The 24,521-nt window shown below is 35.6% G+C and overlaps 1 long non-coding RNA gene across 1 annotated transcript; it reads right to left on the bottom strand.

Annotated features, from left to right (window-relative positions):
- Window positions 1-18,529: 18,529 nt before the first annotated feature.
- Window positions 18,530-24,054, bottom strand: LOC131381649 (uncharacterized). The gene is made up of 3 exons (XR_009210525.1): window positions 23,921-24,054; window positions 22,177-22,360; window positions 18,530-18,657 (listed from the first exon to the last, which is right to left on the bottom strand). It is a non-coding gene; the product is annotated as an uncharacterized LOC131381649 (long non-coding RNA).
- Window positions 24,055-24,521: the final 467 nt, after the last annotated feature.

Consider the following 24,521-nt stretch of genomic DNA (forward strand, 5'->3'; position numbering starts at 1 on the left):
TGGAATTCAGCAGGCTTGAAATCTTGTATCACCTGCATTGCTTTCTAGGTAAATTATATACTAAGTAAATTTTGCTAAGTTCTGAATCTCCCTAAACCATACTTTTCTCGCAAACAAAAGGAGAAATATAATACGCCTGTAATCCCAGCACTTTGGGAGACCCAGGGGGTAGATCACCTGAGATCAGGAGTTCAAGATCAGCCTGGCCAAAATGGTAAAACCCCGTCTCTACTAAAAATACAAAAAATTAGCCGGGCATGGTGTCAAGCACATGTAATCCAGCTACTCAGGAGACTGAGGCGGAAGAATCGTTTGAACCTGGCAGGCTGAGGTTGCAGTGAGTGGAGATTGCATCATTGCACTCCAGCCGGGGCAACAAGAGTGAAACTCCGTCTCAAAAAAAAAGAAGGGAAAAAAAAGTTTTGCTAGAGGAGACATTAGTGAAGCAAAAGGTAAGCATTTAACAGATGATACCATACTTTTTATTTTTAACAACTTGTTTGAAAGTGTTGTCGATTTGCTTAAAGTCCAAGTTATACTTGTTTTTTTCCTCTTATATTAATATATCCCATTTTCTTAAAATAAAATATATTCCATTTTTCCAAACTTGCCCAAGTGCCAAAATCTAATAGCCAGTGAACTACAGTATTCGTTTTAACCAGGCATTGACCATTTTTTTTTCTGTAAGGTTCGTGTAAGTAAATATTTTAGGTTTGGTTGGCTAAGCAGTCAGATGCAACTACTTATCACTGCCTTTATAGCCTATAAGTAGCCAAAGATAATATGTAAATAAAAGGTGTTGCTGTTTTAGAAGAAAACTTTATTTTCTTTCTTTTTTTTTTAACTTTCATTTTAGGTTTGGAGGTTCATGTGCAGGTTTGTTACATAGGTAAACACGTGCCATGGGGGTTCGTGGTACATGATATTTCATCACCCAAGTATTAAGTCCAGTACCCAATATTTATCTTCTCTGCTCTTCTCCCTTCTCCCACTCTCCCCCTTCAAGTAGATCCTAGTGCCTGTTGTTCCCTTCTTTGTGTTCATAAATTCTTATGATTTAGCTCCCACTTATAAGTGAGAACATACTGTATTTGATTTTCTGTTCTTGCATTAGTTTGCTAAGGATAATAGCCTCCAGCTCCACCTGTGTTCCCGCTAAAGACATGATCTCATTATTTTTCATGGCTGCATAGTATTCTATGGTATATATGTACCACATTTTATTTATCCAATGTGTCACTGATGGGCATTTATGTTGATTCCATATCTTGGCTATTGTGAATAGTGCTGCAGTAACATTTGTGTGCATGTGTCTTTTGGCAGAATGATTTATCTTCCTCTGGATATATTCCCAGTAATGGGATTGTTGAGTTGATTGGTAGTTCTGCTTTTAGCTCTTTGAGGAATTGCCATACTGCTTTCCACAATAGTTGAACTGATTTACACTCCCACCAGCAGTATATACGTGTTTCTTTTTCTCCACAACCTCACCAGCATCTCTTATTTTTTGACTTTTTAGTAATAGCCATTGTGGCTGATGTGAGATGGTATCTCATAATGCTTTTGATTTACAATTCTCTAATGATCACTGGTATTGAGTTTTTTTATATGCTTGTTGGCTGTATGTCTTTTTATGAGAAGTGTCTGTTCATGTCATTTGCCCACTTTTTAATGTAGTTATTTTTCTCTTGTAAAATTAAGTTCCTTATAGATACTAGATATTAAATCTTTGTTGAATGCATAGTTTGCAAATATTTTCTCTCATTCTAGAGGATGCCTGTTTACTCTGTTGATACTTTCTTTTGCGGTGCAGAAGCTCTTAAGTTTCATTATATCCCATTTGTCAATTTTTGCTTTTGTTGCAATTGTTTTTCATGTTTTTGTCATGAAATCTTTGCCCAGTCTTATGTCCAGGATGGTATTTCCTAGGTTGTCTTCCAGGGATTTTATAGTTTCGGGTTTTTCATTTAAGTCTTTAATCCATCTTGAGTTGATTTTGTGTATGTTGTAAGGAAGGGGTCTAACTTCAATCTTCTGCATATGACTAGTGAGTTATCCCAGCACCATTTATTGAACAGGGGGTCTTTTTCCTATTGTTGTTTTTGTCAGCATTGTTGAAGATCAGATGGTCATAGATGTTTGGCCTTATTTCTGGGTTCTCCATTCTGTTCCGTTTGTCTATGCACCTATTTTTGTACCAGTACCACACTCTTTTGGTTTCTGTAGCCTTGTAGTATAGTTTGAAGTCAGGTAATGTGATGCCTTCAGCTTTGTTCTTTTTGCTTATGATTGCCATGGCCATTCTGTATCTTTTTGGTTCTATACAAATTTTAGATAGTTTTTTCTAATTCAGTGAAGAATGTAATTAGTAGTTTCATAGGAATAGCATTAAGTCTGTAAATTTCTTTGGGCAGTGTAGCCATTTTAATGATATTGATCCTTCCTATTTATGAGCAGGGGATGTATTTCCATTTATTTGCATCTTCTCTGATTGGAGCAGTGTTTTGTAATTCTCTTTGTAGAGATCTTTTACCTCCCTGGCTAGCTGTATTCCTCAAAATTTTATTTTTTTTGTGGAAATTGTGAATGGGATTGCCTTTCTGATTTGGCTGTCAGTTTGGCTGTTGTTGGTGTATAAGAATGCCAGTGATTTTTGTACATTGATTTTGTATCCTGCCACTTTGCTGAAGTTGTTTATCAGCTGGAGGAGCTTTTGGGCTGAGACTATGGGGTGTTCTAGATATAAAATTATGTCATTTGCAAACAAAGATAGATAGTTTGACTTTCTCTCTTCCTATTTGGATGCACTTTCCTTTTTTCTCTTGCCTGATTGCTGTGTCTAGGACTTCCAATACTATGTTGAATAGAAGTGGTGAAGTGGTGAGAAAGGGCATTCTACTTTATTTTCTTTTTTTTCTTTTTTTTTTTTTTTTGAGACAGAGTCTCGCTCTGTCGCCTAGGCTGGAGTGCAGTGGCGCAATCTCGGCTCACTGCAAGCTCCGCCTCCCGGGTTCATGCCATTCTCCTGCCTCAGCCTCTCCAAGTAGCTGGGACTACAGGCGCCCATCACCACGCCAGGCTAATTTTTTGTATTTTTAGTAGAGACGGGGTTTCACCGTGGTCTCGATCTCCTGACCTCGTGATCCGCCCGCCTCGGCCTCCCAAAGTGCTGGGATTACAAGCGTGAGCCACCGTGCCCGGCTCTACTTTATTTTCAAAAACAGATTGTAAGTGAATTTGGCCTGTGGGTCACAGCTGTTTCATTCCTGAATAAATTATTGATAAGTGGTCGTTGATTATCTGCTGTTATTCAACATATCAGTAGAATCACTTTATATCTATGAACAACTAAATATCTAAAAATGCAACACATATTAACTAATGTATTTGTTTTAAGAAAATTGCTTGTTTTATTGGCACTGTCACATGCATTGGTGTCTCTGCCTGTCTCTTTTTCTCAATCTTATTTCTGGATTCTGAATAAAGAAAGAAATAAGCTGCAAAAACTTAAAAATATGTAATATGTAGGTTAGCTGGCTTTCAAAATGTTTTGTTAGACCCAAAATAGTAATGCCTTTTGCAGCGTGACCTAGTGTTAACTTACATACACGCACATATATGCGCATGCATGTGTGTTAAACTCTGATCTATTCTATTTCATTTCATGCCATTGTATTATATTCTTTTTCCAGCAAAGGTTACATAAAACTAGGCTCACTAAAATAATTTCATGATATGCTATTGCATTATAAACTATAGTTTAGGAAATTAAGATAAGGCATAAGGATCCAGAAACTTACAGGATAGATCTTTAGTGGATTCCTATCCCACAGACATCTTTTCCCATAATGTTGCAATACAATTGCCAGGTTCCTGTACCTGCTGCACAACAATGGACCAATAGACTGAGAAAACAGAGTTTGCAGAATAGAGAGAGTTTAATAATAGCCAGGCCACTGAGTGAACGGAATCCTCAAGCCCTAGGGTTTTTAAGAGGATTATGGAGGGTGAGGGCCTGGAAAATTGGGGTCATGGATTGGTTGGGACACAGGAGATTAAATCATTAGGATGTGAAAACTGCATTTCTTGCCACATAGCAAGAAGGAATGAAGAAGCACAAGTGGAAACTCCTGATAAATCCATCAGATCTTGTGAGACTTATTCACTAACACGAGAATAGCATGAGAACGACTGGCCCCCATGATTCAACAACCTCCCCTGGAGACCCTCTCACACCATGTGGGAATTCTGGGAGATACAATTCAAGTTGACATTTGGGTGGTGACACAGCCAAACCATACCATTCTGCCCCGTCCCCCAACCCCCGCAAATCTCATGTCCTCACATTTCAAAACCAAGCATGCTTTTCCAACAGTCCCACAAAGTCTTAACTCATTTCAGCATTAACCCAAGAGTCTACAGTCCGAAGTCTCATCTGAGAAAAGTCAAGTCCCTTCCACATATAAGCCCGTAAAATCAAAAGCAAGCTAGTTACATCCTAGATACAATGGGTGTACAGGTATTGGGTAAATACAGCTATTCCAAATGGGAGACATTGGCCAAAGCAAGTGGGTTATAGGGTCCGTGCAAACCTGAAATCTGGCAGGGCAGTCAAATTTTAAAGCTCCAAAATGATCTCCTTTGACTCTAGGTCTCACATTCAGGTCGTGCTGATGCAAATGGTAGATTCCCATGGTCTTGGGCAGCTCTGCCCCTGGGCTTTGCAGGGACAGTCTCCCTCCTGGCTGATTTCACAGTCTGGCATTGAGTGTCTGCAACTCCTCAGGAGGCTGAGGAAGGGGAATTGCTTGAACCTGGGAGATTGCGGTGAGTGGAGATTATGCCGCTGAGCTCTAGCCTGGGCGACAGACAGAGTGAGACTCCATCTCCAAAAAAGGAAAAAAAAAAAAATTAGACTCCTTGCTGCTTATGCAAATTTTTGCAGCCAGCTTGAATTTCCCCTTAAAAATGGATTTTTCTTTTCTATTGCATTGTCAGGATGCACATTTTCTGAACATTTATGCTCTGTTTCTCTTTTAAAACTAAATGCTTTTAAGAGTGCCCAAGTCACCTTTTGAATGCTTTGCTGCTTAGAAATTTCCTCTGCCAGATACTCTAAATCATCTCTCTCAAGTTCAAAGTTCCAGAAATCTCCAAGGCAGGGGTAAAATGCTTCTAGTTTCTTTGCTAAAACATAACAAGAGTCACCTTTGTTCCAGTTCCCAACAAGTTTCTCATCTCCATCTGAGACCACCTCAGCCTGCGCCTTATTGTTCATATCACTATCAGCATTTTTGTCAAAGCCATTCAACAAGTCTCTAGGAGGTTCCAAACTTTCCTACATTTTCCTGTCTTCTTCTGAGCCCTCCAAACTGTTCTTACCTCTGCCTGTTACCTAGTTCCAAAGTCGCTTCCACATTTTCAGGTATCTTTTCAGCAATGCCCCACTCTACTGGTACCAATGTACTGTATTAGTTCTTTTTCATGCTTTTGATAAAGACATACTAGAACTGGGAATAAAAAAAAGGTTTAATTGGACTTATAGTTCCACGTGGCTGGAGAGACCTCAGAATCATGGCTGTAGGTGAAAGGCACTTCTTACAGGGCGGCGGCATGAGAAAAATGAGGAAGAAGCAAAAGAGGAAACCCCTGATGAACCCATCAGATCTTGTGAGACTTATTAACTATCATGAGACTAGCACAGAAAAGAGCAGCCCCCATGATTCAATTACCTCGCCCTGATTCCCTCCCACAACATGTGGGAATTCTGGGAGATACAACTGAAGTTGAGATTTGGGTGTGGACACAGCCAAACCGTATCAAAGCCATTTGTAGAATCCTTAAGGAATTCAAGCCTTTTTCTGCTCTACTTTGAAATACAGAACTGATTCTCACTTGATGTCAGAAATGCTACCTCTATTAATAAGTTGACAACTGTTCCAAAATACTTTTGGAGAACATTTTTGAGTTGGAGAAATAGACTAGAATAAAAACATAAACAAAATAAAAAGTAGAAAATGAGCCATTGTTTTAAAGTCTGTTTTTTGCCTAGTGACAGCAAGACATTACATAGCAAATTTGTTTCTTTTAAGCAATCTTTAGTCAAATGCTTTTATTCAAAATTTATAAAGTTTCTTTCTCTAGCTTTTTTGGGGTTACAGAGAAATTAAAGCAAGCCCAGAAAGGTCACATTTACTCTGCCCCAGACCCCATTCCCTCTGTCCTCAACAGTTTTTGTTATTAATATCTTGCATTGATGTGAAACATTTGTTACAATTGATGAACTAATATTGATATATTATAATTAACCAAAGTCAGTAGTTTATATTAGGACTCACTTTTGTGTTTTACAGTTCAATAGCTTTTGACAAATGCTTAATGTCATGCATCCATTATTACAGCATAGCAGAATGGTTCCACTGCTATAAAAATGTCCTGTGCTCTGCCTATTCATCCCTTCCTTTCTTCTTTTCCTAACCCCTGGCAACTACTGATGTTTTTACCATCTGTGTAGTTTTGTCTTTTCCGATATGTCATATAGTTAGAATCGTATTGTATGTAGTCTTTTCATACTGATTTCTCTTACTGAGAAATATGTATTTCAGGTTCATCCATGTTTTATCGTGGCTTGATAGCTCATTTACATTTATTAAAAAATAAGATTCTATTTACCATAATTTATTCATTTACCTACTGAAGGACATCCTGGTTGCATCCAAATTTTGGCAATTGTCAATAAAACTCACATTAAAAATTGTGTGCAGGTTTTGTATGGATGCAAGAGTTCAACTCACTTGGCAAATGCATAGGAGTATGATGGCTGATTATATGCTAAAACCATATTTAGTTTTGAAAAAACTGCCAAACTCTTCAAAAGCAGTTGTACCATTTGCATTCCCACCAGCAATGACTGGGAGTTCCTGCTTGTCCACATATTTATCTACATTTGTTGTTTTCAGGGATTTAGATTTTAGCCACCCTAATAGGTGTAGTGCATGACACTGTTTTAATTCACAATTTCCTAATGTCATATGATGTTGAGCATCTTTTCATATGTTAATTTTCCTTCTGTGTATACTGTCCACTGAGGTGATTGCTCAGATCTTTTGCCTACTTTTTAATTGGATTGTTTCTTTTCTTATTGTTGAGTTTTAAAAGTTCTTGCATATTTTGTGTACAAGTCTTTTATCAGATATGTTTTGCAAATATTTTCTCCCAGTTTGTAACTCATCTTTTTATTTCCTTAACAGTGTTCTTCTCAGAGTAGTTTTAAATTTTAGTACAGTCCAGCTTATTAATTTTTTCTTTCATGAATCCTGCTTTTGATGTTGTATCTAAAATCTCATTGCTAAACTCAAGTTTACCTAAATTTTCTCCCATTTTATCTTTTAGAAGCTCTGTGTATTATCTATAATAGATAATCATATCATCTCTGAAGGAAGATGGTTTTATTTCATTCCTTCCTTCTGTATGTCTTTACCTTTTCTTGTCTTATTGCATTAGCTAGGACTTCCAGTATGATGTTGAATAGGAGATGTGAGAAGCATATCCTTGCCTTTTTTTTTTCCTTATCTTAGGGAAAAAATCCTTAGTTTGTCATAATTAAGTGTGATGTTAGTCGTAGGGTTTTTTTTTGTTGTTGAGATTGTTTTGATTTTTTGTTTTTGTGTAGATACTCTTTATCAAGTTGAGGAAGTTCCCCACTATTCCTTCTGGAGGCTCCAGAAGAAGAATATATTTCCTTGATTTTCTTAGCTTCTAGAGGCTTTCTGCATTTCTTGGCATGTGGCCCTTTTCTCCACCTTTCATGTGCATCACTCCAACCTCCACTTTCATTGTTATATCTCCTTTATCTGACTTTGATCCTCTTGCCTCCCTCTTAATAAGGTCCCTTGTGATTACATTGGTTCGACCATGATAATCCATATTAATCTGCTAATCTCCAGACCTTTAATTCAATCACATATGCAAAGTCTCTTTTCCCATGTAAGGTAACCAACTTATAACTTCTGGAGATTAGAACCTAGACATCTTTGGGTGGGGGCATTTATTCTGTCTACTACAGTAACATCCCTTGCTTCTATTTTTTACGATTTAAGCCTGCCTTTCACATTCCTTTAGATTTACTTAAAATACCACTTACACAGTGACATTTTTCCTGAACCATTTAGTGAGATTTATTTTCCTTTTCCTTTATGCTTTCTTTGCATCATTCTTCTGGCTTTATTATTTATATTCATTTGTATTCACTAAAACTCTCTTTACCTCTTCTTGTTGTCTCCAGACTTTTTTTTTTCAATTATCTTTCCATTTCATCATTACAATAAGAGCTTAAGAATACCTATTCCTAAACTGAGTGCAGTGGCTTATGCCTGTAATCCCAGCACTTTGGGAGGCCAAGGTGGGCGGATCATTTGAGTTCAGGAGTTCAAGACCAGCCTGGTCAACATGGTGAAACCCTGTCTCTACTAAAAATACAAAAAATTGAGCCAGGCGTGGTGGCATGCTCCTCTCATCCCAGCTACTTGGGAGACAGAGGCATGAGAATCACTTGAACCCAGGAGGCAAAGGTTGCAGTGAGCCAAGATCACGCCACTGTACTCCAGCCTGGGCAACAGAGTGAGACCCTGTCTCAAAAAAAAAAATACTTATTCCTACAACAAATATTTGTTTTGCTCCTGTTATATGTCAAGTCCTGTGACAGGAACTAGGATTTTTAGGATAAGCAAAGGAGAATTTTTTTTTTCTTAACAGAGCTTACAAATCACAAAAATGTTTAATTATAATATGACATAAGTTTATTGAAGATGAGATTAAGTGAAATTGCATAGTGCACCTGAGCTAGTCTGGTGGGGGAGTGGTGGTGGTGGTGTGGTGGTAGAGGTTAAGAAGAGGTTGGAGATTCACAAGGATTTAAAAATGAGACCTGAGGCTTGGAAGATGTTTCCAGCGGAGAAAAAAAGCATATACAAGGGTTTTACAGCAAGAACAAATATTCAAAGAGGTCATATTAGGTCAGAGGAATTGCATATGGAGAAAGGGAAAGAACGGCACTAGGTTAGGCTTTAGAGGTAGGCAAGGGCTAGATCTTAAGGGATTTTGAGCCATGTTACAAGTTCTTACTGGTAACTGTGGGGTTTTAAGCAGTGAACTACTATGGTGTCATGCAGGTTTTAAAAAGATCACTATGATAATTACATTCATTTTTAAACATATTTGATTATTTCCTTACAGCTTGATTATATCTCACGATAATTTTTCATACTACATTGTATATAACCTTACTAATTAAGAATATTTTTCACGGCCGGGCACAGTGGCTCACAGTTGTAATCCCTACACTTTGGGAGGCTGAGGCGGGCAGATTATGAGATCAAGAGATGGAGACCATCCTGGCCAACATGGGGAAACCTCATCTTTACTTAAAATAAAAAAATTAGCTGGGTGTGGTAGCATGTGCCTGTAGTCCCAGCTACTTGGGAGGCTGAGGCAGGAGAATCATTTGAACCTGGGAGGTGGAGGTTGCAGTGAGCAGAGATGGCGCCATTGCACTCCAGCCTGTGTGACAGAGCAAGACTCCATCTCAAAAACAAACAAACAAACAAAAAAATATTTTGTTACTTCCTACAGTCTTTATTTTTGGAAAAATAGTACTTGTTTATTAAGCATAATTTTTATGCTTTGGAAAGTTCCTAAATTGGGAATATGCCTGTTATTTCTCCTTCATATTTCTCCCCATTCGCTACCCTCCACACATGTACACAATGTCTGTCTCTCACTCCTCTCTCTCTCTCTCCACACACACACACACACACACACACACACACACACACAAATTGAGAATCACCTTATTACGCTCTAAAGTCTAAACTCACGAGGATCTCATTTCATACTCTCCTACTTAGTATTCATTTGCTTTTATAGTCTCATACTTCACTGTGGGTTTCTCTATTAGTACTCAATCTCATTGTACTATTTGACACATTTTTTTCTAATATGTCATAAACCTCAGTGTAAGTCTTTATGAGATTTCAACTGCATTATGCTATCCGCCTACATTAAGGGGAAATCGTTATATTTAATTAACTATTGTGTAAATACTTCATCCTATACATTGTCTATACATTGAGAATATATAAGAAATATTTCTTTTACAGCCATACTACTACTACCAAATTAAGTTAGTCTTTATCGCACAGATATCATATACAGTGTTAAATATTGTATTTCTCTTTTTAACTTTGTCCTTAGGAAGCTTAAAGTTGTATTTGAAAGCCCGTTCTAGCAACAGTATTGATTGACTAGACAACATTATTGTGTGTGTAACTCTTAACCAAAAGAATTATTATTTTCTTACCTTTTTTTACTTTTCTAAGTGTATGTGACCTACTATTTTAACCATTTTATACTTCATGTGTTTTAGTTTTTTATTGTGAAGTATAACATGCATAAGAAAAATTATACAAAACAGTTGTCTGAATAATCAATTAGTATTAAACACTTATAACCACCTATGAAGACAAAAATGGCAACACTGTAAGTCCACTAACAACCCCCTGCATAACCAGTCTTATTGATAGTTGCTCTCTTCCATTCCAGGATATACCCAATATTAATTACTTGATATTTAACCAATATTATGATTTGTGTGGTAATTAGTTAATTGCTTTTAATTACATTTTTACTTATATAAGTAGAGTCTTTAAGATGTATTCTTGTATGTCCTGTCAGATTATTTTTCTTCTATCTTGAAAGTTTCCTGTTGTACTTTCTTTTATGTAAGACTACTGCTGGTAGTCTGCTTTCATTTTATAAAAACATATTTTCAAACTTTCCTTGAAGAAAAACATACTGAACATAAAATTTTAGTTGCAAGTTATTTTTCTATCTTGGAGTAATCATTGGACTATCTTCTGGCTTCCATGTTTTTTTATTAATATACTGGCTATCAGTCTCACTGATGTTCTTTTGAATGTAATCTATTTCTATTTCACTATCCCAGGCAACCATGTTTTAAGATTTTTCTCTTTGTATTTATATTTCTGCAGGTCTGCTTTGATACATCTTGGAATAAACTTGTTGTGATTGTTGTTATTTATTGAATTTGAAGTTTTTGGGAAATATTAGTCTGTGGATTTTAATGCCTTTTGAAAATTCTCAAGCTTTTTAGATTCAAATGTTGCTTCTCTTCCATTCTTTCTCTCTCTTCTCTTTCTGGATTCCTAAATGTATGTCTTATATTTTGTCTGTATCTCCTATGTCTTGTACCTTGTCTTTTTTTCTTCCTATTTACATTATTTACAATTAATTTCTTTCATTTTATTTATCATTTAAAAATTTTAATTTCAATTTTAATTTACATTTTTTAAATTAAGATATTGTAATTTCAAAAGCTGTTATACAAAATAATGCAACAAATTTTTTTTGGTACACTTTGCCTAGTTTTTCCAATGGTAACATTTTACAGGACTGTTGTACAACAACATAAAGTATTGGCATTAATAAAATCAACTGACATTCAGATTTCCTCAGTTTTACTTGTAATTATTTGTGTGCATCTGTGTATATTTATGCCTCTTTTTACATACATTTTTAATCTATATTTCTGTTCTTGAATTCTCTTCGACTTTTTTTATCCTTCAACTATTCTCAGATATTTTTATTTATTCTAGCCTTGGTTAAACCTGACCATAAATTTCTTAAATCAGATTATTTTTTAGCTGCTCTAATGTTTTATTGATTTTTTTTAAATATACACTGCAATTGTTAATTGTTTTAGTTTCTTGCTAAAAGTTTTACATTTAGCTTTTTTCCATAAAGGAAATGCATAGTTATTTTTAAATTTTCTATGTCTGGTAGTTCTAATCTCTGGAACTAGTATATCTGCTTCAGTTATTTCTTGTTTCTACTGTTTCTCATTGATCCTGTCATATTTTAATGTTTCTGGTTACCTGTATTACATGCTAATGAGGGAGTTTGAAGATTGTAGAAATAATTCCAGGTATTGGATGACACTTTCTTCCTCTAGAGAAAATTTTAGGTTTCCATAGACTGGACCACTAGAAATATGGGATCATCTAGAAGGTGACATCAGCAAGATGGCAGAATAGAAAGTCTCCTGGTTGATTCTTCCCAGAGCCACAATTATTTCACAAGCATCCATAGACAATAGTTCCTTTGTGGGAGTTTTGGGATTCAGGAAGGAGTTTGTGAAACCTTGGTGGATCCCAAGACCTAGGAGGGCCGTTCTGAGGGGGCAGACTCATGCCTAGGTGGTAGACTTGCTGAGCACCGTCCTGGCTCTAGACCCAGAAAATATCCTTGTTCCCCTGAAGACTCATTTGTCCTTGATTCTACTACCAGAACCATCCACCAAGACATCAGTTACATTCACTTGTGCTTTGGGTGACAGGTCTACTGACCCTTCATCCTGGCTGTGATCATCTTAATAGATGCAGAAAAGCTTTTGGCGAAACTCAACATATTTTCCTGCTGAAAATTTTTAACAAATGAAATACAGAAGCAATGTACTTCAACAAAATAAAGGCCACATGTGACAAGGCCACACCTAACATCATACTCAATGGTGAAAATTGGAAACATTTTTTTCTTAGATCAGGAAAAAGACAAGGGTACCCACTCTTAATACTTCTATTCAACATAGTTCTAACCAGAGAAATTAGGCAAGAAAAAGAAATAAAAGGCACCAAAATCAGAAAGGAAGAAGTTATCATTGTCTGTTTGCAAATGAAATGATCTTATTCAAAGAAAATCCTAAAGACTTTGACAAAAACTGTTAGAACTAATAAATGAATTCAGTAAAGCTGCAGGATACAAAATCAACACACAAAAATCAGTTGCATTTTTAGACACTAACAACAAGCTATATGAAAGAGAAGTTGAGAAAATAATCTCATTTATAGTAGTATGAAAAAGAATAAAATATTTAGGAATAATTTACACAAGAAAGGCAAAGAACTCTGCTTTGGAAATTATAAGACATCAATGAAGAAAATTGGGGAAGACACAACTAAATGAAAAGATATTCCATGTGAGTGGACTGGAAATATTAATAGTCTTAAAATATCCATACTACCCAAAACAGCCTACAGATTAATTGCAATCCCAATCCAAATACCAGTGGCATTTTTCATGGAAAAAAAATTCTAAAATTTGTATGGAATCACAAAATACACCAAATAATAAAAGCAATCTTGAGAATGAACAAAGCTGGAGGTATTGCACTACCTGATTTCAAACTATATTGCAAAGCTATGGTAATCAAAACAGTATAATACTGGGAGAAAGACAGGCATACAGGCCCATGGAATAGAGAGTTCAAATATAAACCACATGTATATGATCAATTAACTCATCTGTGACAAGGACACCAAGAATACACAATGGGGAGAGGAAATGCTCTTTCATAAATAGTATTATAAAAATTTGATATCCACATACAAAAGAATGAAATTGGACCCTTGTCTTATATCACGTATAAAAATTAACACAAAATGTATTAAGGAATTAAATGTAAGATCTGAAACAATAAAATTTTGAGAAGAAACATATGGAAAAGTTCCCTGATATTGGTTTTGGCAATAATTTTTGGGATATGACACCAAAAGCACAGGCAAACAAACACAGGTAGGACTACATCAAACTAAAAAGCCTCTACACATCAAAAGAAACAGTTAACAAAATGAAAAAGCAACTTATGGAATGAGGAAAATATTTGTAAACCATGAGCTGCAGTATCAGTGTGTCTCCTAAAGTTTGTATGTTGGAAACGTAATCCCCAGTGCACCTCTTAACAATGTTGAGAGGTGGGGACTAATAGAAAGTGTATAGATCATGAGGGATTTGCCCTCATGAATAGATTAATGTTACCAGAGGAGTAGATTGACTATAAAAGTTAGTTTTTTTCCTGATTTCCCTCCCCTACTCTTGCCTCTCTCACCCTTCTGCCTTCCACTATGGAATGGTGCAATAAGAAGACCCTTGCCAGATGTCAGCATATTTATATTGGACTTTTCAGCCTCTAGAACTGTGAGAAATACACTTATTTTCTTCACAAATTACCCAGTCTCTGGTATTATGTTATAGTGGCACAAAACAGACTAAGATTGAAAATTGGTGCCAAGGAGTGGTGCTGTTACTGTAACAAATAACCAAAGAAAATGGTAGTGGCTTTGAAACTGGGTAGTAAATAGAGGCTGAAGTAATTTGGGAAAGCAGGCTAGGAAAAGCCTTGTTTGTTAAGAGTCATTCTGGTAAGAGCTCAGAAGGAAAGAGCTGTAGGGAAAGTCTGGAACCCCTCGGAGATCACTTATGTGATCATGATCAGAATGCTAGTAGAAATGTACTTAAATAGTCGTCAGAGAAATGCAAATCAAAGCCAAAGTGACACATCATCCATCATCTAGGATAGTTATTATGAAAAAGACAAGAGATGATAAGTGTTGGTGACAGTGCAGAGAAAAGGGAACCCTTCTGCACTGCTGGTGGAAATGTAAATACGTATAGCCATTACAAAACACAGTATCGAGGTTCCTCAAAAAATTAAAAATAGAAATTCTATAGGATACAACAGTCCCACTTCCTGATATATATCTAAAGGAAATAAAATCAGTATCTCAAAGAAATACCTGCATGCCCATGTTCATTGCAGTGTTATTCATAATAGCCAAGATATGGAAACAACCTAAGTGTCTATATGAATGAATGGATAAGAAAAATGTGATATATACAATAGCAAAGTCTTGGAACCAACCCAGATGTCCAACAATGATAGACTTGATTAAGAAAACGTGGCACATATACACCATGGAATACTATGCAGCCATAAAAAATGATGAGTTCCTGTCCTTTGTAGGGACATGGATGAAGCTGGAAACCATCATTCTCAACAAACTCTTGCAAGGACAAAAAACCAAACACCGCATGTTCTCACTCATAGGTGGGAATTGAACAATGAGAACACATGGACACAGGAAGGGGAACATCACACACCAGGGCCTGTTGTGGGGTGGGGAAGGGGGGAGGGATAGCATTAGGAGATATACCTAATGTTAAATGATGAGTTAATGGGTGCAGCACACCAACATGGCACATATATACATATGTAACAAATCTGCACATTGTGCACATGTACCCTAAAACTTAAAGTATAATTAAAAAAAAGAAAAATGTAATATATGTATATATCTCATATATATTATATATATCTCATAAATATTATATATATATAAAATTTATCCAGTGGAATATTATTCAACCATAAAAAAGAAGGAAATCCTATCATTTGTGACAAGATACACAGACCTGGAGGGCATTATGCAAGTAAAATAAGCCAGATGCAGAAAGATAAATACTATATGATCTCACTTACATGTGGAATCTAAAAAAGTCAAACTCTCAGAAGCATAAAATAGAACAGTTACCAAGGGCAGAGACTAGGGGTTGGGAGGAATGGAGTGATGTTGGTCAAAGGGTACAAACTTCAAATTATAAGACTAATGAGTTCAGTGGATGTAATATATAGCATGGGTTGTGATGGATGTGTTAGTTAATTCGATGATGGTAATCATTACACGATGTATAAGTATTTCAAATCTTCACATTATATACTTGAATATACACAATCTTTGTCTATTGAATATTTTTAAAAAAAGACATAAAGGATTGCCTAAATTTAGGGCTTGAGGTTTGTTAATGACTCAAATCACCCAGGATGAATTTAGGGAAGAGTTAATTTACTTCCAGCTTACTTTTACTCTCAGTGTTCCAAACTTTGGCGACACACTCCCAAGTAGAGGGTTGCATATTAACTATTATAGACATAACTATGTTATCACCATTGGTTAGTATTAAATTGCATCTTTTGGATTTACATGTCAAAAATTTTCTTCTGTCTTCTAGTCATCTCTTTTGGATCTTTCAATGGCCCTTGGGTAGAAGTGATCTCATCTGACAGACTCACCTTTTCTAGCTTTCAATTTCTTTTGGATTTTAGCTTTAGTTATTATTTATCATTCTTGTTAGTTCTTTGAACTCTTAGAGATACATTTCTTTATTTTCCACTTTTGAAGTTGGGCTTCAGTGGGAACATTGATCTGAATTACCTAATCTGCCATTACTCAAATTGAGTTTTCCTTCTTTATACATATATTTCGATTAGCAATCTCCAAAGCTTTGTGAAGTGACTTAAGAGATATATAGTATATACCTACGTGTGTGTGTTTGTATACATCTGAGTCGTTCTCAAACAACAAATATTTCCTGATCATCAACTGTGTGCTAATGAGTCTGGTAATTACTTTACAGCATAGGAGATATAATCATTGAGGAATTTGTGATTTAATTACCTGGCTATGTTTTATTTATTATACTAAAGCTCACGTTCTTCTAAAGGAAAAAGAAACTTATCAAACAGGAGTTTCCAAAATTGTACTAGGATTATATGTGATTATATATGATCATTCAGCTAGTACTTTTAAAGATCTAAAGGCTTCCTTTGCTAAAAATAAACTGTAGTTCATTTTATGTATTTTTGCAAACACCATGCATGACAATAGGTAGCACAGATTACTAGTTAAGGCCAAGACTCTGGAACCAAATAGCCTGTCTTCACCATTCACAGGTGGAATGACAGGCAAATTACTTAAATTCTGGGTGCTTTAATGTCCTTATCTAGGAAATAGAATTTGTAATAAATAGATTTACTTCACAGGGTGTTAGGAATTTATATTCAAAAAGAAATTAGTGCTTAACACATTGAAGTATAAATATGTTACAGGTAATGTTTATTAAAAATCTTAAAAACATTGTGATAGATAACTTTATGTATCAATTTGGCCGAGCTATGCTGCTCAGATATTTGCTAAAATGTTATTTTGGATGTTACTCATGTTAAATGTAAGATTTCCATTTTAGTCAGTGGACTTTGCATAAAGCAGATTGCCTTCCATAATGTAAACAGGCCTAATCCAATCAGTTGAAGGGTTGAATAGAACAAACGGTTGACCTCCACTGAGCAAGAGCAAGAGGGAATTCTGGCAGCAAACTGCTTTTGGACTTTAACTGGAGCATCAGTTCTTTCTTGGGTCTCCAGGCTGCTGGCCCAGCCTGCAGATTTTAGACTTGCCAGACTTCACAATCAGTGTGAGCCAATTTTTTTAAATTTCTTAAAATAAAACTCTCTCTCATATATATATGTGTGTGTGTGCATGCACATGTTCTATTAGTCTTCTGTCTCTGGAGAGCTCTAACGAATACTCCCACATTTTTTTTCATTATTTTCCTAATAAAGATGATGTACCCGATGACGGGAGGTTTAGCACTATTAAATCCAATACAACATCTTAATTTTTTATTAGTTTAGACCATGGCTCCAAGCTGTTGTGGTGGGACTTACATCTTTTCTATCGATAATAATGTGGCAGAGAACTATGAAGGTGGTATTATGATGCCTAACGTATAGTGTTATATGTTATATAGGCACCCTTCCTCTGGAACGTCGGTGGGACCAATGACTTGCTCCTAACCGACTAAATACATAAAAGGTGGTAGGATGCGTGTGATTATGTGCATGTGATTATGTTACATAAGCCCAAAGTGCCTGTCTGTCGGCTTCTCTCTCTCCCTTGCTGTCTGTGAGAAAGCAAATGGCTACACAGGGGAATCTCACATGGTAAAGAACTACTGGTATCCTCTAGGAGGTAAAGTCTGCCCCAGCCAACAGCCAGCAAAACACTGAACCTCTCAGTCCTATAACTACATGGCGCTAAATGCTGCTAACAACCACATAAGAGAGGAAGCAGATTTTTACCCAGTTGAACCTCCAGATGAGAATCCAGTCCTGGCTGACAATTTGCAGCATGGCAGAGGGCCTAGATAAATAAAGCATGTCTGGACTCCAGATCCACAGAAACTGAGAGATAATTAATGTGTGCTGTTTTAAGCTGCTAAATTTGTGATAATATTATTGTATAGCAATAACATCTTTATTATTATATAACTTCTGTAAGAAAGATTATATAACTTTGGAATCATGGCATATTTACTTCATTTTACATAATTCAAGTCATCTATATTTCTCAATGGCTTTAACTTATATTCCTGGAGGATCCTTAAATCCTGGATTTCTTCTATGGCCCTTTCTCTAATGTATCTATATCACTATACCTAAGAAATAAAATAAGTTGGAGGAAGAGGACATGAGGGAGGTGGAACAGGAGCATTAGGTGCTTCGTGTCCTGTGCCAGTTTCTATGATGCTACTTGGTACTTTGTGCTGAGTTTATCAGTTCCTAAATTTTTCCATAGGCTACAATGTGGTGGAGACCAGACGAGATATTTTAGCCGTCTTTTTATCCTGAATTACCAAGAACACAGTAGGTATTTGTTTAATGCATGTAAATTAAATGGAAATATTTAATTCAGTTGAAAATGTTACATGAAGAATGTTTGCTTACACTTAATGCAGGGAACTAAAATATTTCAAATAGAAAAATGGAATTTTACCAAGAAGAGTTTGGATATTTGCTCTCCTTTTTATTGTCATAGTAACAGTGTACTTTTTAGGGTGTCCTTATAATATCCACCAGTTTTCCACTTTGCTGTCTTTAAAGATGGGAAAAAAGCACACTGATCGTCTCTAAAGAAAAGGAAATAAATAAGGTCATTATTAAATGTAATTTAAAATAATACAAGCAATCATTTTAACTGGGTGTTATTACATCTACAAATAGTAAACAATATGTAGTATAATAGCATTTGTCTTAAAACACACAGGAAAATTCATGAAATCTCATATGTGTTAACCACTCAACATGATGATTTTGAGAGTTTGTGACTTCATTTCCGTAGGAAGCCATGGTAACTTAGCTACTACACTTCCTTTCTGATAGTATCACAAACCTCAGATTATATGTAGATCTCAAGCACCCTCTTCATAATGTCCTGACTTAGTCATTGCCAGACCACTACAGCTGTTCTCTTCAGAAGGATGTGTCCACAAAAACTACATTAATTAATGTTAATATGTTTATTATATCTAATTTGCTGTGTATCTGATTTAAAAGGCCATTTTTCATTTTAATAACATACATAAGACCAGGAAGAAGTAAACTTAATATAAGTAATAAAATGACTTGTCATTTTATTTTAAAATGAGAAAAAAACAGAACTTTCCATATGTAGAGTGAAGGAAGGAGATGGAGGTTTGTTAAGTAAGTGTAAGTACATATACATGTGCTCATATGGATATATTATATGTATAATACACAGAGACACACACATATTTATGCACACACATATAAGTTGTGTATACACACATGTAACTGTACATACATATAAGTGCAATACATGACATATATGCACATAAAATAATAAACATGTAAATTAGTAGTATGAGACTAACAAATTAAGCATAATCCACATAACAATTATCTACCTCACACTGGGCACGGTGGCTCATGCCTGTAATCCCAGCACTTTGGGAGCCCAAGATGGGTGGACCCACTTGAGGTCAGGAGTTCGAGATCAGCCTGACCAACATGGCGAAACCCCATCTCTACGAAAAATACAAAATTAGCTGGACATGGTGGTGCATGCGTGTAATCCCAGCTACTTGGGAGGCTGAGGCAGGAGAATTGCCTTAACCTGAGAGGCAGAGGTTGCAGTGAGCCGAGATCCTGCCATTGTACTCCAGCCTGGGCAACGAGAGGAAGACTCCGCCTCAAAAAAAAAAAAAAAATTATCCACCTTGCTCACAGAACAAATATATTTTTTTTCTATTTTGGTACAGAATAAAGAGAGTAGTTATTATATACTCAGTTTGTTTATATTATAATGACAAGTATGTCTTTTCAATAACTTTGTCTCGGATTTACTACCTAAGCAACATAGGGGAGAGAGGAGGCACTATATGCTAAAAAGCCCAAAGATTATGAAGCCAGGGATAGTGCATTTGACCTTGTGCAAGTTTCACAATTGATTCATTATATAAAGTATGGATGATGATGATTGTTGCCTTCTAGCATTAGTTATTATAAGGATTAACTGAAAAAAATGTTTATATAGTGATCAAAGGACACTATTCCTTCCGAATTTGAGATTAAGGAACAAGCATATTAAGAGTTATTTGGGAGTAAATCATAATCTTTGATATCGCTGTGGTTTTAGTTTAGTGCTAATTTTAATATAGATGGAAAACAGAGATGCCTACATGATGTGATTTCAAAACTGCCAAAAATTCTTATCCCGGATTTGCAAAAATAGCAATGATAATATATGAAATTATTATATTATTTAATTTCTTGATTTCAAGACCATGTAGACTCTAATAAATTGATAATTCTTTACATTTGTTTTCTGCCTTAAAATTTACAAGATTTTTTGCATACATTATTTACTTTAGGCTTTAGTCAAACCTATGACTTAGGCATATTAAAGACAATTATTTCATACTTGTAAGCCTGGGCCATGTCAGAACTGAGATATGAACCCAATGCTTTTAACCCCAATGGGCATAAGCCATGGTCTTTCCAGCTAGCTATGGCTGACTGAAAATTATATCTAGAAAGATTTTCTTCCATGGAGAATATGAGGCAAATTAAATCAGTTCCTATCTTCAAAAATATATCCCATGGTAAGTGGACACAGAGAAAGTTGTGATGGGAAACTGCATAAGAAAATTGCACATTATGAGGCCAGAGTCTAGAGGGAAATGTGAATTGAAGTGTTGATTATAACATACTATGCTATCATTAGATTTCCTAGAGCTGAGAGGAGACTAAAGGAAACAAAGTAGATAAAAAGTGTCACTAAGGAACACTTAAAGATACTTTGTGATCTAATCCAAACTCATGTTTCTCTTGTCTGACTTGCATTTTGTAATTTAATTATTAATTCAATCATTCATTCAACCAACATTTACCATGTATTAGGCACCGTTCTAGGTACTTGGCATGCAACGGTAACCAAAATGATGAGGAGTCCTACTCCCCGTGAAAGTGAAATTGTAGTGGGAAATATTTAAAAAGCTTATGGACCTCCCACAAACCATGATTTTTTTTTTCACTTATGACTCTTCTATCTGTAATGCTTACTAATCTTTTTTTTTTTTTTTTTTGAGAAGGAGTCTTGATCGTTCTGTTGCCCAGGCTGGAGTGCAAATTGCGGGATCTCGGCTCACTGCAACCTCTGCCTCCCAGGTTCAGGCCATCCTCCTGCCTCAGCCTCTCGAGTAGCTGGGATTACAGGTGTCTGACACCACACCCAGCTAATTTTTGTATTTTTAGTAGAGACGAGGTTTCAGCATTTTGGTCAAGCTGGTCTCGAACTCCTGACCTCAGGTGATCTACCAGTTTATGCCTGTAATCCCAGCACTTTGGGAGTCTTCCTAATCTTTAATATTCTGTTTAATTCTCACATTTTTCAATTTTTCAAAGTCTTCCTGAATCTTGCAGTCTCATCATGGCCTCATATCTTATGTGCCTATATATGCCTCTACTATTACACTTAACATATTTCTTTACGTTTGTTACCGTTCTTACTTAAGGACAGGACTGAGTCTGCTTTATATGCATATCCATGCCAATCCAAGGCCTTACACACATGCATAATATAGGTTTGTTGAATGAAATAATAAATTTCATTTGCAAGTATATCCAAGAGTTAATTTTACTTTTTCAACATGTTTATCTGTTTTGCTGATTGAATTTTGGTAAATGTTCAGCTCAGTTTTTTGGTCCATTAGTCTTCATTGATCAAATGCCTAGACAGCTGCCAAATGTCTCCATCAACATGAAACCCTATAGACTTATTTTTTCCTATTTGTAAAGACCCTTAAAATAGATAAATACATATATAAAACAATTATGTTAAGATAAACACAATAAACCATGATACAATTAACATAAGTAGTACTAAATAACTGTTCTATCTATACCTTTAAATGCCATGATAGTAAGACAACTGTTTGTGAATTATATATACTTACATATATGCACATACACATTATACACACACATATAAATTATATATGCATATAGACACACACACAGAGAACTAATGACTGACATTTTTACTATCATTTTCAAAAACTTTGAGCAGCACATTAGCTGAAAGATAATAAAGAACAAATTCCAAACCCATTAGGGAGAAGAATTACCTATGGAGCTGGAGTAGATCTGATATATCCAACAAAATTGGGGAAGGCAACTTGAATTATGATCCGGAAGACTGACAGAGTGATTGATAGACTTCTGTAAACCCATGGGGCTTGTAGAGGGTTTCTTCGTTCTCTGTCTGGAGTCAGAAAAACTGGCATGGTTCTTTCAATTGACAGCTGAAGCCTATGAGAATATATAATGAATTAACATAGAATTTGTTTCTTTTTCTGTCAGTTTTATGATAACAGGAAAAGTACAGTTAGACATATGCATTAAACTGCCAACTTGTATTTAGTAATTATTCATTTTATAATTGTTATCTGTTTACTTATTTGCTATTACTTCTCATCAGCTTAGTGAGTTTTCTTTTATGCTAATGAGCACCATTTATATAATTGCTCAAGGAACCTGTTATTCTTCACCCTTCTCTTTGTAGCTCTTGTTTTAAGAATAAATAGTCCTTTCTTCTTACTACCATCATACCTGGATTGACTTTGCTGTTCTGTGACTTACCAGTTGGGTTACCTTGGCCAAGTTACTTACCCTCGCTGACTTTTCTCACTTGTGAAATAAATATCTCCCCGTATTGTTATGAAGATGCAATAATACTGCATGCCAAAAAGCTGAAACTCTCTAGATACCATGGGTAGTTTTTCCCAGTTCATGAGTATAGCTCTTTAAGTGATTGTGTTCTCACATTATATATTTGATTACTAGCATAGATTCACTTAGCTACTAGATTCTTAGTTACTAGCATAGATTCACTTAGCTACTAGAGACAATAATTTAGATTATAACCTGGGTAATCTGGCTCCTATAATTCATAGAATGTTAGATTAATACAGAAGAATAGGTAAAAATAAAATAAGTTGTGGTGCTTATTACATGCCAGGTCTGTGCCAAGTACTTAATTTTCATTATTTCATATAATTTCCATCACAGTCCTGAAAGGTAGATAATTATTATTTTAAGAGTTAATTTAGGCTGATGAAATTATATAGTTGCCTTTGCTCCACCACCCAATAGGTGGTGAATGTCAGATTAAACTCCAGGCAATAATGATTTTAAAATCTATTATCTTTCTATATTATCATGCTGTCTTCTATGTTTCGAGGACTCTTTCTTAGGCGTAATTTATGCTGATTTTCTCCCTTTAGATTAAGTTCAGTCTGAGGAAATTAAGTAACTTATTCAAGGCAAAGTCAAAACTTGTCTTCTCAAACTTTTAGTTTCATATATGTTCGTTAGTTTTTATTTTAACCTTTGACTTATTGCTTTCTTATAACCACATTTACATATTTCAACAATTTTTCTGTGTCTCTACATGTCTCATTATTTTTAAGCCTACGTGTCTTTCAATCAGACTTTATGTCAAGAAGAGATCACTGGGTTCTAAAGCTGACCTCCAGTGCAGTGTTTGGCAACATGCAACTCAATGTCTTCATCTCCTTATGTTGGCTTCTATTGTGAAGGACGCTAGTGAATGATTTTAAAGTACTCTGCCAAGTATTAAGTGACAAAAGTGATCATAGCTGCATATGTCTAGCAATGGCCTTAACAGTACCATGCTACTTAAAACTATACATACAAAGAAATACAATGAGTATTTAAAAATATCTATATAATTTATCCTTTTAGGAGAGTCTACATTTGTCAGAGTCTATATTTTTTCAGTTGTCACAATAACGGTACCCCTTTTGTTTTCCTTTTATGCTATTTTTTAAAGTTTGATAAAATATCCACCTTTTCAGATCATTTATTCTTTGGACTGACTGCCTTAGGAATCCTGTAATTCTTCAAAATGATAGCCAGAAAGTTTGAAATATGTCCCTCTTCTCAGATATAAGAAGCATAGTTATCATAATGACTGACTTTTAACACAGATGACATCATTTTAACATCATAATGGAACTGAGAATTCTTAGTTCTGTCAAACAAAAAAGAGATGTTAGAAAGTTCATAATTTGTAGCAGGCCCAAATGGATAAAACCAAACACATTAAAAACCTTGTAACTGAGAATAGGGTGTCTGCAAACAATGGACAGCAAGTTTTGCTTAGGAATTGTCTGCTGGTGTGTGGAAACTATCAGCATTGCTAACTTTTCATAGGCGGCAACACAGGGCTTGCCTCACCATTCCTGCTATAAAGACAATTCCTGCAGCATGTTTACCCGTTTCTACCAATCAGTTTCAAGATATATAATTCATCTTCCCATAAACCCTACTAGATAAAGTTAGGGTCTCACTCAATGTTACATAAGAAGTTAATGATAAAATACAAACCAAAACGGTGAGGACTCAGTAAATGCCGTCCTTCCCTCTGCCTTCTATAAATACTAGTACA

The sequence above is a fragment of the Hylobates moloch genome, unplaced genomic scaffold, assembly GCF_009828535.3.
Source record: "Hylobates moloch isolate HMO894 unplaced genomic scaffold, HMol_V3 SCAFFOLD_2, whole genome shotgun sequence".
Taxonomy (NCBI): domain Eukaryota; kingdom Metazoa; phylum Chordata; class Mammalia; order Primates; family Hylobatidae; genus Hylobates; species Hylobates moloch.